The sequence below is a fragment of the Onychomys torridus genome, chromosome 20 (assembly GCF_903995425.1).
Source record: "Onychomys torridus chromosome 20, mOncTor1.1, whole genome shotgun sequence".
NCBI classification, from domain to species: Eukaryota; Metazoa; Chordata; class Mammalia; order Rodentia; family Cricetidae; genus Onychomys; species Onychomys torridus.
In genome coordinates this window covers 32891736-32910385 of record NC_050462.1, presented here as the reverse complement: position 1 = coordinate 32910385, position 18650 = coordinate 32891736, and positions in this window count along the sequence as shown.

Below are 18650 nucleotides of genomic sequence, written 5' to 3'. Positions count from 1 at the left end.
GTTGGGTCTGAGTGTCTATGGGCCTGGCGGGTGAGAGAGATTTGTCCTGACTGGGCCAGGCAGGAAAACTCTAACTACACTGTTGCTTTCAACCAGAAAGTTACCTAAAATAAAATAATTGCTAGTCATGTTATTGCTAACTTTCCTTACACTAACAAGTCTTTCTAGGTATGACTGCTTGTGCAATTAGTGAATAAATGAAAAATAGAAAGTCATTTAAAATGAACAGACAGCTAGGGAGCCTTCATGGGATTGACCTAGGCCCTCCACATGTGGATGCCAGTTGATTAGTTTGGTCTGTTTTTGGTGCTCCTAGAAATAGGATCAGGACCTGTCCATGGCACATTAGCTGGCTTTTTGGCACCTCTTCCTCATGCTGGGATGCCAGGCTCAGGCATGATGCACGGGGAGGACCTTGGTCTTGACTCAGCTTGATGTACCATGCTTTCCTGACTCTCATGGGAGCTCTGCCTCTCTCTAAACATGGGAGATAGGGAGGGAATGCAAGGAGAGGAGGGAGGGGAAACTCCAGTTGGTATGTAAAATAAATGAAAAAAAAAGAATAATAAAAAATGGAAGGACTACTATTTAATTGAATGATACAGTAATAATTGCATTTTCATTATACTATCTGGAGAACTACAATGTTAAAGTGACAAAGAGATTAAAGAAGTCTTTGAATAGAGGACACTTTGAGAGCACATCCCTAAGCAAATGAATATTAAAGATAAAGTGAGTTTTCAAGAGAGGAAGCTGCAGAACTTATAATATTTCCAGTGAAGTATGTGATGGTCATTTCTTTTGGAAGACAAGAATCATCGCATAGTTGACTCCAAGCACTTTGATTTGTCCATTTCAAAGGCTTTTCAGTACCCTTAAAGAAAGCTCCTTCCTAATATGTAAAGACCTGTATAATTTAGCGCCTGTAGACTTTTATAACTCTATATGTGCATACCACTTTATTACTTCATGAGAATTTCATGTGTACATGTAGTTTACTTTGATCATGTTCACCCATATTACATCCCTCCAAGACCTTCCAAATTCACTTCTATATCTTTTAATCTCTTGCCTACTTCATTTGCTACTCTAGTCCCAATGATGTTTCTAGTTCCTTATTAATATATATTTTCTGCCAAAACAGTTCTTACCAATATTTACCTTTATGTCCTAAATTTTCATCACACACACATACACATACACACACACACACACACACACACACACACACACACACACACACACGGAGAGAGAGAGAGAAGAGAGAGAGAGAGAGAGAGAGAGAGAGAGAGAGAGAGAGAGAGAGAGAGACGGCACAAAGACAGAGAGAGACAGTGTGAGTTTTGGTTTTGGTTTTTCAAGACAGGGTTTCTCTGTGTAGCTTTGGAGCCTGTCTTGAAACTCACTTTGTAGACCAGACTGGACTTGAACTCATAGAGATCCACCTTCCTCTGCCTCCTGAGTGCTGGGATTAATGGCATGTGCCACCACTGCCAGGCTATCATACATCTCTTTAATGAACTTTCAGCTAATGTGCGGTATCATCCAAGAAAGCCCAGAATAACCCAGAGTGACAAATCAAAACCCCACCATAGCTAAGCCACACATGTAGAAGCAAATTTTTGTCATATCTTTATACTTTATTTGTTTCTGATTTTCTCTATTTGTTTCACTCTTATTATATTTCCAAGACCTAACACACTACTTAGCAGGTTGTAAAAATATTTAAAAATTTCAGTGAATAATTAACAAATGTGATTCTACCTGTACATCAACATTCACAAAGATGATGGGTGGGTCCATGCTTATAATGACTGGATGGGGTCAAGTGGAGTGGTCAGTGTAATTGGCAACAATCCATTTCACTCTAGCTTCTATTTTATGCTCCAACCAAATCTGTGTGGCCAATTTCCTTGATTATTTTCCTAACTATTTTTCTGATCATTTCATGCAACAAAGTATTCTCATTTGAGAAGTAAAAATATGTAATAAATGTGCTGGCTAGTTTTTATGTCAAATTGACCCAGGCTAGAGTGATATTAAAAGAGTGAGCTTCAATTGAGGAAATACCCCACCAAGAGTGTTATGTGGACCAATTTTGGGGGTCATTGCCTTGATTAATTATTGATATGGTTGGGCCTATCCCAGTCCTAAAGTAGGAAGTACCACTCTGGGTTAGGTGGTTCTGGATAGGCAAGTCATAGGGAGCAATCTAGTAGTAGCATCCCTCCAATAGTTCTGTCTCAATTATTGCTTCTATGTTTCTGATTTGAGTTTTGATCCTGGCAACCCTTGATGAGGGTCTGTGATGTGGAATTGTAAGCTGAAATAACTTACTTTTGGTCATGACATTTAATGGCAATAGTAAAAACTCCAACTAAGGCAAATAATATGCAATAACCAAAATCTAAACTCACTTAAACCTCAAATCCTTACACATTGTGAGTAGAAATATAAACTCAGTCTCTCAATATGAAAAGCTGTATCAAAGTCCCCTTATAGTTTAAAATAGATCTGTTATAATAGTCAGCAAATCCACTAATTGATTACACCCAATGGAAATCAATGTTGTCTTCACTCTCTTGTTCATTGATATACTAATATCCCAAGGAATGAATAATCCATAGTCCATCAAATTTGAATGCATAAAGAAAATGTGGAGTATGTATACATGAAATACAAGATCATTACATTAAATGAATCACACAGATGTAGAAAATCAAGTATTGTATGATCCCACTTATATGTAGAATCTAAAAATGTTGATCTCAAAAAATTGAGACCTCATATATGGTGAATTCTAGGGGTTAGCCTAAAGAAGAATCAATGTGCTTTAATTTCATTTACAAAATTAATTCAAGAAGCTCTGATATGCTATTGTAAACCAGAGAGAAGATATTTCACTACAACAGACATTTCCAAAAACTGGAATATAGAAATCCAAGTCTTCACTATGAAAAAATGATTTTGTTAGAGAGACAAATTATGTGCAACTTTATTTAAATTTCATTCAAAATATACATCTACTCAAACATGTCATGACAAATTATTAATAAGTTCAGTTTCTATGTTTTAAGGCATCATATGTAGATATATCTTCATAAACTTTTCTCTTCCTTTAATTATATGTGGACTGACTTAAGAAGGATTAAAATAATGAAATGGTCTCACTGTGCTTCTCCTTTCTTTTGGTTTCTATTTTTTTGGACTTTTAAGGCCAACTGAAGTTGAGTATAGAGAGTATGGGAAGGGAGCTCTGTACCTGACCTGACACTTAGTGTTTGGTCTTTTTCTGGGCTTAAATATGATTAAACCTAATTAATCACAAGATGCACAATTCTGAATATTTTAAGGAATTATATACACATGAAAAGGGGTGCTATATAAAATTCTTGATAATGATTTCTGATTTTCTTCTGTATGTCTTTAAAGAATATTTCACCCTGTTACTAACTCAAGGAGGCTCTTTTTGGAGTTTCTTCCTAAACTGCTTCTCCTTCCCAGGAAACTTTCTTGGGGAAAGAAAATTTCATTTGGAGAACTCCAGATTAGACCCCTTCAGAGGGAGCACTTCTGATCCATGCCTTACATTCACGTTTGGCACAATGTTAATAAAGATGTAGTAATTTATTAAATGTTAGCCATCTGTACCTTTAGAGAGCCTCTGGACATCTATTTATTTCAGAAGGCCAAGTGTAGTCTGCCTTTTGTTGAGCCTCTTAGGGCACATGTAAGGGTCTTTGAACAATCTACTCAAAGACTCTTAAACTTGTGAGTAAATTGTTTATTCTCCTCCACCACCACGTCAACAGTGAAAGTGTCTAATTGTTCACCTCAGTTTTTTATAGTTCTTTTATTCATGCTCTCTTGAGTCATTTTAACATGGTAGTAATCTCACAATTTGTACTGAATTTTATATCATCAGTGCCTGCTCATTGTCTGCTTCTAACTTCAGGCAGAATTGCATCAGCACCTCATTTTAACACATACATACAGATACACATGCATACTCATTTATATACATGTACAAAGATGCAAATGCATATATATATATATATATATATATATATATATATATATATATATAAAGATATAGACATAAAAAGGAAACTATATATAGAAGAAGAAATCACTGTAGGATGCAGAATCTGGCAAAGATTATTTTAGCTGCTATCAAGAAGTGTGACAAATTCTTTATGTTTTACATTTCTTTTCTTCAAAGTGGAAATAGTCACAAAATCATTCACATTTATTTCTTTTGCTTTTATTTGAAATATATTCACTTTATAGACCCAAGCAATTAATAAAGTGACTAGGATACCATGACACAAAAGAAAAAAAAGTCACTTTCCATAGTAATGTCTTTCCTCAATAATACATATGAAAATAGGAAATTTTTAAGGATTATGCCATTGATATTATATTTGTTTTAAAGTGTTTAAAGCATTGACTGTGTTCATCCTACACTTTAATGACATAATAAATGACTACTGAATGGAAAGGGGTGAAATTACAATGAAAAGTTTTCCTGACCAGTCCAAATCTATGGTTAACAGATTTTGAAAAGGAAATAGTGACTTAATTGATATTAGCCTATTATCAATCAATATTACCGAACATGATAAACTACAATTTACTAAACCAATTCCAGATTTCATTTCCTATATAATTTTGGAGATAACTACTCATCCAAAAGCCTTCCAATGACAGATTTCATCTGGGTATATTTATTAATTAACAAAAGTTATGGTAGAACTAGTGAAGCTGAGTTTGTTCACTGAACAGCCAATGTAGGAAATACCTGAGACTTTGATTCAGATAATACAGAAGATAATCAATTGTAATGGAAAGCATAAATGGTGCTACTATTGAAACATTTTTTCATTAGAGGTGTGAAATTTCTCTGTAGAACACAATTTGACATACATTTTGCTCAGTTATGTTTTAAAACCTAGGCTGTTATGTTTTAAAATTTAGACTGTCTGGAGACTTTAGCTTCTTTGCTTCTAATTCTCATCTGACTAGCAGAAACTTGCTCTCTATTTCTGGGTTTGACTCATTACTACAGAAAAGCCAAATATCTCCATTTTCCTGAACAGTGTCTGTCAAAGATAAAGTAAATCATAAATAAGAATCTTTCCTGGCCAGGCGGTGGTGGCGCACACCTTTAATCCTAGCACTCAGGAGGCAGAGCTAGGCGGATCTCTGTGAGTTCAAGGCCAGCCTGGGCTACCAAGTGAGTTCCAGAAAAGGCACAAAGCTACACAGGGAAACCCTGTCTCAAAAAAAAAAATCTTTCCCATCAATTTTCTATCTGCATTTTTAACAAAAACACTAATATGTAATTATAACTGTCTGTCTATCTATCTATCATTTATTTATGTACTCAGTCATCCATCCACCTATTGACCTGTCATCTATCACATTTCTATTTTCCTTCAAATCTATCCATCTAAATTTTAGTATCATTGATTTCCCTCTAATTGAGACTGCAGAGCTTTAAACAGACTTTTTATCATGGGACAGTAGGTAATAGAGCTTTCAAGGCAGGGGAAATAGAATGCAGTGATAAAAGAAAAAAAGTGTGGAAAAGAATGGAACAAAAAACGTTAGATGGGGTTGGATATATATCCATTAGAGGAAGAAGCCTCAGTTGAGGAAATGCTTCCATGAAATCTAGCTTTAAAACATTTTTGATATTAGTGGTCAATGAGGGAGGGTCTAGCCCTTGGTCACTTCTATAAGAAGATGGACTGAGCAAATCCTAGGTAAACACCATCCCTCCATGACGACTACATCAGCTACTGCTTCCAGGATCCTGCCCTGTTTAGGCTCTTGTCCTGACTTCCTTCAGTGATGAACAGCAATGCTGAAGTGTAAGTTAAATAAATCCTTTCCTCTCCTGCTGTGGATATTGCTCTGTGTAAATAAAGTTCTGATTGGCCAGTGGCCAGGCAGGAAGTATAGGCGGGACAAGAGAGAAGAGAATTCTGGGAAGTAGAAGGCTGGAGAGACACCGCCAGCCGCCGCCATGGAAAGCAACATGTAAAGACACTGGTAAGCCACAAGCCATGTGGCAAAGTATAGACTAAGAGAAATGGGTTAATTTAAGATAGAAGAAGTAGATAACAAGAAGCCTGCCTCGGCCACACAGTTTCTAAACAATGTAAGTTTCTGTGTGCTTTCTTGGTTGGGTCTGAGCGACTGTGGGACTGGCGAGTAAGAGAGATTTGTCCTGACTGGGCCAGGCAGAAAAACTCCAACTACACTCTCCACCTTGCATATTGGTCATGGTGTTTTGTCGCAGCAACAGAAACCTTAACTAAAACAATAAAATTTTCAAAGAATGATTAAAAATAATATTTTGTTAATTAATAACAGAAATATAATAATTTCTCCTATAAAAACATTTACTGCCTGATACACAATTTATAACACTTATGTTGCAAACATGGCCTATTTTTATAATGATACACAAAACCACAAGATAGCATAAGCAGAAATGAATTGCTGTAGCTATATATACATTTATGAGGATTTGTAACACAGTAATTACAGTGAATACAGTCAGAAAACAATAGAAACAAGTAAAGAAAAGTGAATATAAGTATAAAAGTTGCCTCTCATAGTGTACTGATAAACTTGTTTTTAAATGGTTAATTTTGTACACAAAAACACAATTTTAAACCAATGGTATCCTTTCTACTGAAAATATGAAGTACCTGAATCAGAACAATTTTGTATCTAGCTCCTAGAAAAGATAACATAGAGGAAACATTGCACCATGAATTCTAGTGCCTAATATGAATACAGAGAAACAAAACTGAGCTGTGTTTAGAAAAGCTGTAGTTGAGAACTCATGATGTCTGAACACAGTATATGAATATCACATTCCATGGTAAAGTTGACAGTACTTGGTGCTGGCAGTACTTGGATCCAAGAGGGAGAAATCATACATGTCACTGTTGCTGTGAGCCATGCTTCCATGAGATTGGCTTCAATAATTATACCAGATTGACAGTCGTTAACCAAGAAAGATGCACCATGACCGTGATGAGGAAGGAAGAGAGACTTTAACACCATAGCCATTCTTTTTCTGTATCTTATTCTTACTGGCCACATAAAAATATGCTATTCTGTCATTACCTTTCCCAGTCATAACTCTTCAATTCCTTAACAATTTCTTCTCTTTTATGGAAGTGCAAAGTATTTAGTTAACATAGGTCTAATCATCAACATGGGTTAAGATAAGATGTAGATTAGCTACTATTTGGATGAAGAAAGGATTAGAGGGTAGGCATAAGAACATATTTACTTCGAGCTGAAAAATACTGTAAATTCCAATAAAGCATGGCCACTCTGAATGGACTCATAATTTAAACATAAGTACTATAGAACAATCTTCTACATTGTGAATATGTGTTACTTCCATTAGTTAATTAAAACTCTGACAGGCTGGTAGCTGGGCAGGAAATTAGGCAGGAAAGCCAAACTAAGAATGCTAGGAAAGGCAAGGGTGAGGTCAGGAGTCACCAGCCAGACACAGAGGAAGCAAGATGAGAATGTCATACTAAGAAAAGGTACCAAACCACATGTCTAAACATAGATAAGAATTATGGGTTAATTTAAGTGTAAGAGCTAGTTAGTAATAAGCCTGTGCTACCAGCCAAGCATTATAATTAATATAAGCCTCTGTGTGGTGATTTGGGAAGTGGCTGCCAGGTATTTGGGAGCTGCTTGTAGGACAGAAACATCTGTTTACACATAAGACCTTCAAATGAAAGCAACTAGGAAAAAAAAAATCCAGAGAAAACATTTCATTTCATGGCATTAGAATAGATAAGGATTTTAAGAAAAGATCACAAAAACAAAAAAAAAATGTAAAGATGATATCAAATGGACACTTTTCTGCACAAAAATGGAATAATGATCACATGAGTGACAAACCAGAATAAAAGGGAGAAAATATTAGCAAGTTATTGAAGTGGCAAAGAGTCAATACATAGAATGTATGAAAGTCTGAAAACTTAACAGCCAATATTAGCAAAATTATTTAAATGGATAATAGATCTAAATATGCATTTGTAATAATAAGGCATAAACTTAGCCAACGTGTTTTGTAAGGTACTGAAATCATTATCCAGAGAAATTCAACTCAATGTCAAAATGAGGTACCAGCTTATTTGTTGCAAAGACCAATATCAAAATAGCAAAATACATCCAATATGACATAAAAAGACAAATGCTATTATATTCCTTCATAAACATAGTTGAAGGAGTTGATCTCAAAGAAATGAACAGTAGAATGTTGCCTATCAGATGCTAAGAGTGTACAGAATGCAGAGACACAAGAAATGGTTGCCCAGAAAAGGTACAAAATTACACTTAGTTCTAAGAATTGCTGGTGCACTATTGCACAGTAAGGTATTTCATGTGTGGTGTCCTTCAGTAAGGTAGAAAGCATGGATTTTTACTATCTTAATAAAAATAGTTAAAATCCACCAATATAAATGCAGTTAAACTGATTTAAAAATTATTGCCTATACCCTTCAAATTATACTTCAATGAGATTAATGATTAAGATTGTATTTTTGAAGGTACCACACACCTAAACTGAATGATTTAGAGAAAAAATTTGGGGCTGAAGAAGAAAATTCCTGCTTGATGGCTTGTTTCTGAAGTCCCAGAGGATATTTTGAAGGCTGCTGGGAGACAAAAATGCATCATAATTCTTACACAGCTGTGAGCATACTTAGAATGCAGTTTGATGTCTTGTCAATTTAGTTAACCTGCTTTTGTCTACAACCTCTTCAGGCATTGGTTGTTAGTCAGACTTAACACACTAAGCATATGTTCCCTGCTGTGCAGCCAACCTCCACTGCAATCAGACAATAGTTGATTAGTCTTAAAACAGTCATGCATCTATTGCACAGGTGGGCACATCTTTGCAAGTAGATTGCCATTTGGTTCATAGGATTCAAAACAGATGTAGACTGTGCTACTTAGTCTTCTATCAACATGACACACAAACTAGAGTGGTTTGAAAAGAGGGAACCCTGATTGAGAAAATACCTCCATAAGATCTTGCTGTAAGGCATTTTCTTAATTAGTGATTGATGGGAGAGTGCCCAGACATTGAAGGTGTTTCCATTCCTGGGCTGGTGGTCCTAGGTTCTATAAGGAAGCAGATTGAGCAAGCCATGGAAAGCAAGCCAGTAAGCAGCAACCCTCCATGGTCTCTGCATTAGCTCCTGCCCTGTTTGAGTTTCAGGCCTGACTTGCTTTGAAGATAAACAGCAATATGACCTGTAAGTCAAATAAATCCTTTCCTACCCAACTTGCTTGATTATGGTGTTTTTGACGCAGCAATAAAAACCCTAACTAAGACAGAAACTATCATAGAGAAACACAGCTCACCAAAATCACAGAGCAAAGAGAGTGTGGTTGCCTGACTTCAACAGACACAACTATAATGTAACCTCTAAATGTAAGGCTCAGGGAAAATTGCAGAAGAGGGAGCAGACTGTAAGAGTCAGAGGACCAGGGGGCCAGGTGTATGATAATCTCTTCTAGACATAATAGAGTGATGTACACATTAAATATGAAAATATGGTTTCATAAAAAAAGACCTTTATAATACACATGTGTACGTGCTAATGTGAGGGGTCAATAAAAAAATATGGGCCCTATCTTAGTCACTGCTCTCTTTCTGTGAAAAGACATAATGACAAATAAAATTCATATAAAAAAAGCATTTAATTGGAGGCTTGCTTGCAATTTCAGAGACTTCATCTATTATCATGAGGGCTAGAAGCCTGGCAAGGCATGCAGGCAGGTACTGGAGAAGTAGGTGAGAGCTACATCCTTATCCATATGCAGAGAAAGAGACTCGAGGCTTGGCAAGAGCTTTTGAAACCTCAAAGCCCACTCCCAGCAACACATTTCTTTCAATAAGGCGACACCCTCTAAACTTTTTAACTCGTTCAAATTGTGCCACTTTCTGGTGACTCAGCATCCAAATATATGAGTCTATGGAGGCCATTCCTATTCAAATGAGACTCCTAATAGATTATTCAATTGTAACTGTTCAGCAATATGGAATGGACGCAGTAACACACAGACACACAGACACACACACACACACACACACACACACACACACATCACTGTATGTATGTGTATGTATACTATATATATACAATAGTACAGAAGAAGTGTTCATAAATTTCAAAGGGAGTTGGAGGGGTGTGGAAACTATATGCATATATAAAATTTTCAAAAATCTAAGAAAATTAAACAATACAAGAATCATTAAAAAAGATAAATATTTTCTTTCTTTTTTTCTGATATCCAGGCAACTTTATTTATTAACATACAATTAAAATCACATTTCAGCACAAATTACACATCACTATGCATATTTCTATATCTATCTATGTATGTGTATATATAATCTGTATATAGTATACTATATAAAGTATTCTACTATAGTAATTCACATGGATTTCCGCATACAGCAGTTCACAGAGATTCAGTAGTAGACCCATGCTCCCTGACAGACGAGTATAGCAATGCACAAGATTTAGCTATTATAGCAACTAATTTGAATGAACTAGGATAGTAATCCACATGGATGTACTAGTTGTAAACAAATCCACATGGATTTACTAGTATAACAGTGATTATGGATGTACTAGTACAGATTCAGACATGGATATATATTACATCCACCCTATTACAGAAGCACATTGGGATATATAACCAGAGCAGGATATATTGTCTTACTTAGAGAAGAAAAAAAAAGATAAATATTTATATAAACCCTTTGGTGAGAGAGAAGATGATCTAGATTGGAAAAAACCTGGATAGATAGATAGATAGATAGATAGATAGATAGATAGATAGATAGATAGATAGATATAGATATAGATATAGATATAGATATATAGATAGATATACATATACATATATACATATCTACACAAATTGGAGACAGGAGTAATGAAGGCTTGATCCTTTGGTATGGAACCGGTTTACTGTTTGGGAATTAATTACCATGTAGGTCCTTCTTGACATGGTGTAGTTTAATGATTTCCTCCAAGTTAAAACAATGGACCATAGAGGAATCTCCTCAAGATGTTATGATGGGAGGTGAAACCCTCTACCATGCACACTGTTCACTGATGCTCATGAAGTCCTCAAGATTTCCTCCTTATAACTCAGGAGATTAAAATCCCCCAAACCTTAGGAAGTACTTGAAATTTATCAGATGCTCAAGGCTCTTCCTTCCACAGGTTAAATAAGTAGTAGGAATTGCTAAAGAGATAGAGGTCTTCTAAATTGGGTAGATGATACAAACTAGCTAAGATATCAGAAAAAGATGATCTTATACCTGTCAAGATGCCTACAAAAGCACTCACTGATCTCCAGGGTTCTAGCTTCCATAAGTTATTGTCCATGTTTCAGTGGGCTTTGCAGAATTCAGTTGCTGATAAACTGTTTTTTTTTTTTTTTTCTGTACATAATCCCTGATCCATATTAGCAGAGTAAGACCAATAAACTCATGGATTCACCAAATTGTACTTTGGTGTCACCCTTATTTCGGCTTTTCCTGCATTTCCTATGGGTGATTAGTAGACTTTTGGTCATGTCTCCCTAGGGATGGTGTCACATAATGCATGGTAAAGTCATTGGTAGACAATATGTTCACATGATTCACATAAAGCAAAGAATGGAAATGGATATATTATTTTACAAGGTTAACACAAAATGAATTTGGATTTCATTTTAGATTCTGACAAAACTGATTTCAGAACAAGGGTGATTATGAGCAATGCATTGCATGAAAACAAAAGAATCAATTATTCAGGGAGACAAAGTAATCTTAAATAAAGAGACCATTTATCTATGAATTCAGAAGAGCATCATTTTGCCTCAGAGAAATGAGGTAAAAGCTGAACTGAAAGAGAAATAAATATAACACTGTTACAGCCAGAAACTTTAACAATTCTCTGTCAGTAATTGTTAGATGAAGCAAACAGCCACTCTGAAGAAGTACACATCACTTGAATAGCCTTGTCTATCAAACTGATCTAAATGACACTTATGGAATACATCATCCCACACAGAAGCATACACATTCTTCTCTAGCTTTGCCTGGAACATTCTTCAAGACAAAACAAATTCTGAGCCATATAAAACAGGCTAGTAACTTTTACAGAGTTTATTTTACTATACACACTATACATATTCCCACATAAAATGAGATTCAATTAGACAGAAATGAAGAAAAACAACTAAATGATACCTACAAACAATTGTGAATTATACAAAAGTTATAAATATTGCATATTATTGATATTTGTATTTAAGGTAGTTAAATGTTTTTTTCAAAAATTCAAATTGTTTTTTTTACTAAATAATGAAATGCAACTTATCAAAATTTCTGGCCTTAGAAACATAATATAGAAGAAAAATTCTATCATTAAAATAGTATAATATGAAGGCAATCTACATTCTATAACATGTTTAAATAGTGACTGACTAAATAAGTCAGTTGGAGTGCTTTGCCAGGCATGCTGACACACATACATAGTTCTAGCACTTGGAAGTTTGAAGAAAGAGGATTCTTTTCAGTTCACACTCAACTAGATGTACACAGTAAGGCTGAAGAGCTGTGGCTAGTTATGGAGAGGTGCTGTGGATATCACTCTGTATAAATAAGGTGCTGATTGGCCAGTAGCCAGGCAGGAATTATAGGCAGGACAAGCAGAGAAGGGAAGGCTGGGAACAGAAAGGCAGAGGAGAGATACTGCCAGCTGCCACCATGACAAGCAACATGTAAAGACATGGGTAAACCACAAGCCATGTGGCAAAGTATAGATTAATAGAAATGGGTTAATTTAAGTTAGAAGAAGTAGATAACAAGAAGCCTGCCATGGCCATACAGTTTGTAAACCATGTTTCTGTGTGTTTACTTGGTTGGGTCTGAGCTTCTATGGGCCTGGCAGGTGAGAGAGATTTGTCCTGATTGTGGGCCAGGCAGGAAAACTCAAACTACAGAGAGGCTCTCTCTAAGGGCAAAGAAATCAACACACACACACCCAAACACACACACACACACACACACATACACACACACACACACACACACACACACAGCAAAAGAATAATAGACAATTATTCTGTGCAAGAAAATCTCAGTAATTTCTATAATATTCTATATAGAAAGGTTTGAAAAGTCAGGTGGAAACTACTTTGTGACTAAGTGTTCACTCTATGAAAGAATTATTTTTCCAAAGAATGCCGTGTGGCATGAAAGAAAAATAAATGAAGATAACAATCAACAGTTCTCAGTCAGGTGATCCAATCAACAACATGTCTTGACTTGGTGTGTGTCCTGGTCTTTGGTTCCTGGAGGGAGTGTTTTCAGCCCTAATGAGAAAAGCTTATAAAAATTACATTTATATATACTGAATTACATGTATTATAGGATGTTTTTTGTAAATAAACCTACTAGTTATAGTATGGCAATAGTATGATTCTTTATGGCTCTTCAGTTTTCTATATTGCTATTGTCATCCCTCCATCTTTCTTAAGTATTTACTGTCTGCCCCTTCCCTAAGGATTCCCAATTTTCCAATCTCCCAATCACGTCAATTAAATCCTGCCATTCCCCTTTACCTTTCTCTGATCACCTTCTGTATTCACTTCCCATTCTATCTCTGAGAAGGGTCCTTTACCCCATTTCCCTAATTAGGTAACTTGTATCCTGCTAGTCTCCTCTCTATTGCTCCCCAAACTCTCCATTCTGACAATGTTCTCATTTTACTCTCCTAGTTTCTGCAGTTACTATAGGCTATATACTCACATCTGAAGTTTTGGAGCTAGGATCTTGCAGTAAATAGAAAATGAGTGATATTTGGTTTGGGGTCAGGATCACTATTGAATAGGATATATTTTTACCTTCATCCTACAGTTAGAGTAGATTTTAGTATTTTGGATGCACTAGACAAAAATATTAAAAATGAATTGAACCTACCAGATTACTAGAAACTATCCCTCAAATCCAGTGATCTCAGCAGAGAATACTATCACATATCCACTGTGATGTTCGATTACAAGTTTTCTATATAAACTTCAGTAGGACACAAGTGGCAAGAATAAATATTGCTAAATGTATCTGTATGGCTGTGTCTGTATAAGAACAATATTTGAGTCAGTGGACTCAAGAACGAATGAGTGTATTTTTTTAATTAGTCATTTAACTTTGTCTTACAGGAAAGTTGGCAAGAAAGCATGCATAAGCAGTAGGCGTTCCATAACTCCTCTCTATTTTTATGATATCATTTCCTGTATAGCTTAGAAAAGGACAAAGTAAAATGTGGGAGAAGGGTGGCTAGCAAAACTTCATTTCCAAGAAAAAGGTGAAACTCTCTAGAGTAGAATCGTAATATAAATTGAGCTTTCTTGTGTGTAATCTCAGACCACCAGGTTTTGAAAGAAGCGTTCAAGGCCATCTTTGGTTATACAGTGAATACCTAGGCCAGTCTTGACAACAGGGTAATATATTCATTCCAACAACATTATTAATAACAATAGGCCGAACACTTGTAAGAAATATTGCTCTAGAAACACAAAATCAAAGATGCTTATGGGGTTTTTTGTGTGTGAATTTTCTATGTGATTATTTCTGTCTACTATTATAAATGTCACAGTATTGACTCTGCCCATTCAGTGTACATATAATTTTCTTAGTGTAAAGCCTTTTACTTGTTCACCTCCATTGGATATATTAGAGTACATTATTACAGTTGCATCACAAGTGATTTTCAATTACTAAAGCAAAGTCTTCAGTTTGGATTTTAGAACACTTATGTTCTTTTATAACATATAGTATCTGCATTAACATCATCAAAATGTTAGACATATCAAGTTGAATTTATTATCCATTACAAATCTGTATTTACAAAACTGATAATACATGTACAGATGTGATCAGTGTAATTTAGTAAACCCACTTGAAACAAAAATCCATCTATTGTAAATTTACTGTAAATGATTTCATTTAAAAATTTGTATCTGTAGCTCCTATTAAAAACAGTGAGTAGCCAGGCATTGGTGGTGCATGCCTTTAATCCCAGCATTTAGGAGGCAGAGCCAGATGAATCTCTGTGAGTTCAAGGCCAGCCTGGCCTATGGAGTGAGATCCAGGACAGGCTCCAAAGCTACACAGAGCACCCCTGTCTCAAAAAAACCAAACACAGACACAGACACACAAACACACACACACACACACACACACACACACACACACACATACACAAACACACACACACAGAAAGAAACAAAAAACCCAAAGAAACAAACAAAAAGAAAACACCAGTCAGTGTTATATTTATTTATTTATATTACTAAATAATTTTCATATATATATGTATATATATATTACTAAATAATAAATAGACTAATTTTAATAAAAATAATTAGAATAATTTCTATTCCCTTTATCTGAACTTTAATGAGTGGCTTGAGATCACAATAGGTGTGTTCTGTACAAAAGGTTCCCAAAACATGTTTTATCATTCTTATGAAGCACAACCATTTCCGTAAACTCCCCCAAGAGGTCAGTTGTATTTTCCTTTGGAAAATTATTGCTTATTAATTTATTTGTGAAATTTCAAATATATTTAGGCAGTCAGAACTTTGTAGTGTCACATAGTTATACAAAGAAGAAAACAGAAAAGGTTTTAAAGTTCTTGTCATATAGGTCCTTCACATGCATAGTTAGAGTAACCCCAAGGTATTTTATATCATTTGTGGCTATTGTAAAGAGTAATGTATCTCTGATTTCCTTCTCAGCCTGTTTGTCTATTGTATATAGGAGGGCTACTGAATTTTTGAGTTGATCTTGTATCCTGCTATGTTGCTGAAGGTTTTTATTAGCTGTATCAGTTGCTTGGTTGAATTTTTGGGGTCACTCATGTATACTAACATGTCATCTGCAAATAGGGAGAGCTTGACTTCTTCCTTTCCAGTTTGTATCTTATAGCTGTGGCTAGAACTTCAAGTACTATATTGAATAAGTATGGGGAGAGGGGACAGCTTTGCCTTCTTCCTGATTTTAGTGGTATTGTTTTGAGTTTCTCTCCATTTAATTTGATGTTGGCTATTGGCTTGCTGTAGATTGCCTTTATTATGTTTAGGTATGTTTGCTGCATTCCTGATTGCTCCAAGACTTTTATCATGAAGGGGTGTTGGATTTTGTCAAATGCCTTTTCTGCATCTACTGAGATGATCATGTGGTTTTTTTCTTTGAGTTTAGGACACGGTCAACAAGACAAAGTGACAGCCTACAGAGTGGGAAAAGGTCTTCACCAACCCCACATCTGACAGAGGGCTGATATCCAGAATATATAAAGAACTCAAGAAATTAGATATCAAAATGCTCAACAGTCCAATTAAGAAATGGGCTATAGAAATAAATAGAGAATTCTCCACAGAGGAAGTTCAAATGGTGAAAGACATTTAAGGAATTGCTCAACATTCCTAATTATCCAGGAAATGCAAATCAAAATGACTCTGAGATACCACCTTACACCTGTCAGAGTGGCTAAGATCAAAAACACAAAAGACAGCTTATGCTGGAGAGGATGTAGAGCAAGGGGAACTCTCCTTCACTGCTGGTGGGAATGCAAGCTTGTATAGCCACTTTGGAAATCAATATGGTGCTTCCTTAGAAAACTGGGAATCCATCTCCCCCAAGACCCAGCTGTAGCACTCTTGGGCATATACCCAAGGAATGCTCAATCATACCACAAGGGTATTTGCTCAGCTATGTTTATATCAGCTCTTTTTGTAATAGCCAGAACCTGGAAACAACCTAGATGCCCTTCAACTGAAGAATGGATAAAGAAAATATGGTACATATACACAATGGAGTACTACTCAGCAGAGTAAAACAATGACATCATGAGGTTTGCAGGCAAATGGATGGATCTAGAAAAAATCATCCTGAGTGAGGTAACCCAGACTCAGAAGGACAAACATGGTATGTACTCACTCATAGGAGGATACTAGATGTAAAACAAAGATGACTAGACTGCTACACAACTCCAGGGAGGCTACCTAGTAAACGGGACCCTAGGAAAGACACAGGTATCACCCAATGACAGAGAAATGGATGAGATCTACATGAACAACCTGGAAGACAGTGGGAGTAATGAAGGGCAAGATTTGAGAGAAAGAAAGCTTAGGGGAGCAGGAGATCTAAGCTGGATCAAGAACAGAAAGGGAGAACAAAGAATGACAGACCATGATAAATGATGACCACATGAGAACAAGAATAGGCATAGTGCTCGCAAGGTCCCCAGAAATCCACAATGATACATCCTCTGTAGACTGCTGGCAATGGTCGAGAGAAAGCCTGATCTGACCTAGTCTGGTGATCAGATGACTAAACACCCTAACAGTCGCCTTGGAACTCTCATCCAATAACTGATGGAAGTGGATTCAGAGATCCTCAGCCAGGCCCCAGGTAGAGCTCCAGGTGTCCCACTGTTGAGAAAGAGGAGGGACTGCAAGAGCATGAATTGTTGAATCCAAGGTTGCAAAAAGCACAGGGACAAATAGCCAATCGAATGGAAGCACATGAATTATGAACCAAAGGCTGTGGAGCCCCCAGCTAGATCAGGCCCTCTGGATAAGTGAGATCATTGAATAGCTTGATCTGTTTGGGAGCCACCCAGTCTGTGGGACCAGGATCTGTCCTTAGTGCATGAGCTGGCTGTTTGGAACCTTGGGCTTACACAGGGACACATGCTCAGCCTGGAAGGAGGGGACAGGACCCGCCTGTACTGAATCCACCAGGTTTAAATGAATCCCCAGGGGTGTCTTGGTCCTGGAGGACATGGGAATGGAGGGGAGGTGCTGGGGGGAACGTGGGGGGGGGGGCGGGAGGGGGGAGGACAGGGGAACCCATGGCTGATGTATAAAATTAAAACACATAATAATAATAATAAATAAATAAAAAAGAAAAGGTTTTAATAGTACTAAAAAAAATAATGTGTGCATCATCCAATTTTGAAGCACCAAGGAGAGTAAAATCCTGAGGCAGGCAGAATATGCATGAATTCTGCCTCACTTCCTGAGCTGGCATATGTCATCACCACTGTCCACCATGCCCACTAGGATTTGTGCCACACTGACTTCCATGCCTCTCAGACTTTAGGACTTAGAATGAATTCTAAAAATCTTGGAACAAATTCTCATTTCTTCCATTCTTCTTGGATAGATAGTGTGAACCATACACATCTACTAAAGAGAGAGTATTATTCTGTAAAGTGTCCTAAGACCTAGAATATTTTCTTCCATATCCTTAAGAAGGAGAGTAATAAAAAATGTTTCTTTTAAAAATAAGGTATGCCACTGGGAATTTATACACTATTGTTCTTATAGAGGTAACCTAAAATGTTAGGTTTCTAGATTATGACTATGCTGTTTTGAAAATTTAGATTAGGAAAAAGAAATGACAAAAGGCATATCTAGCTTAAGTATTTTCCAGTCTTGCCCAGGCCTGCAGCTGCTTAGATCCAAGTAAACACACATACAGTTATATTACTTATGAACTGTATGGCTGTGGCAGGCTTCTT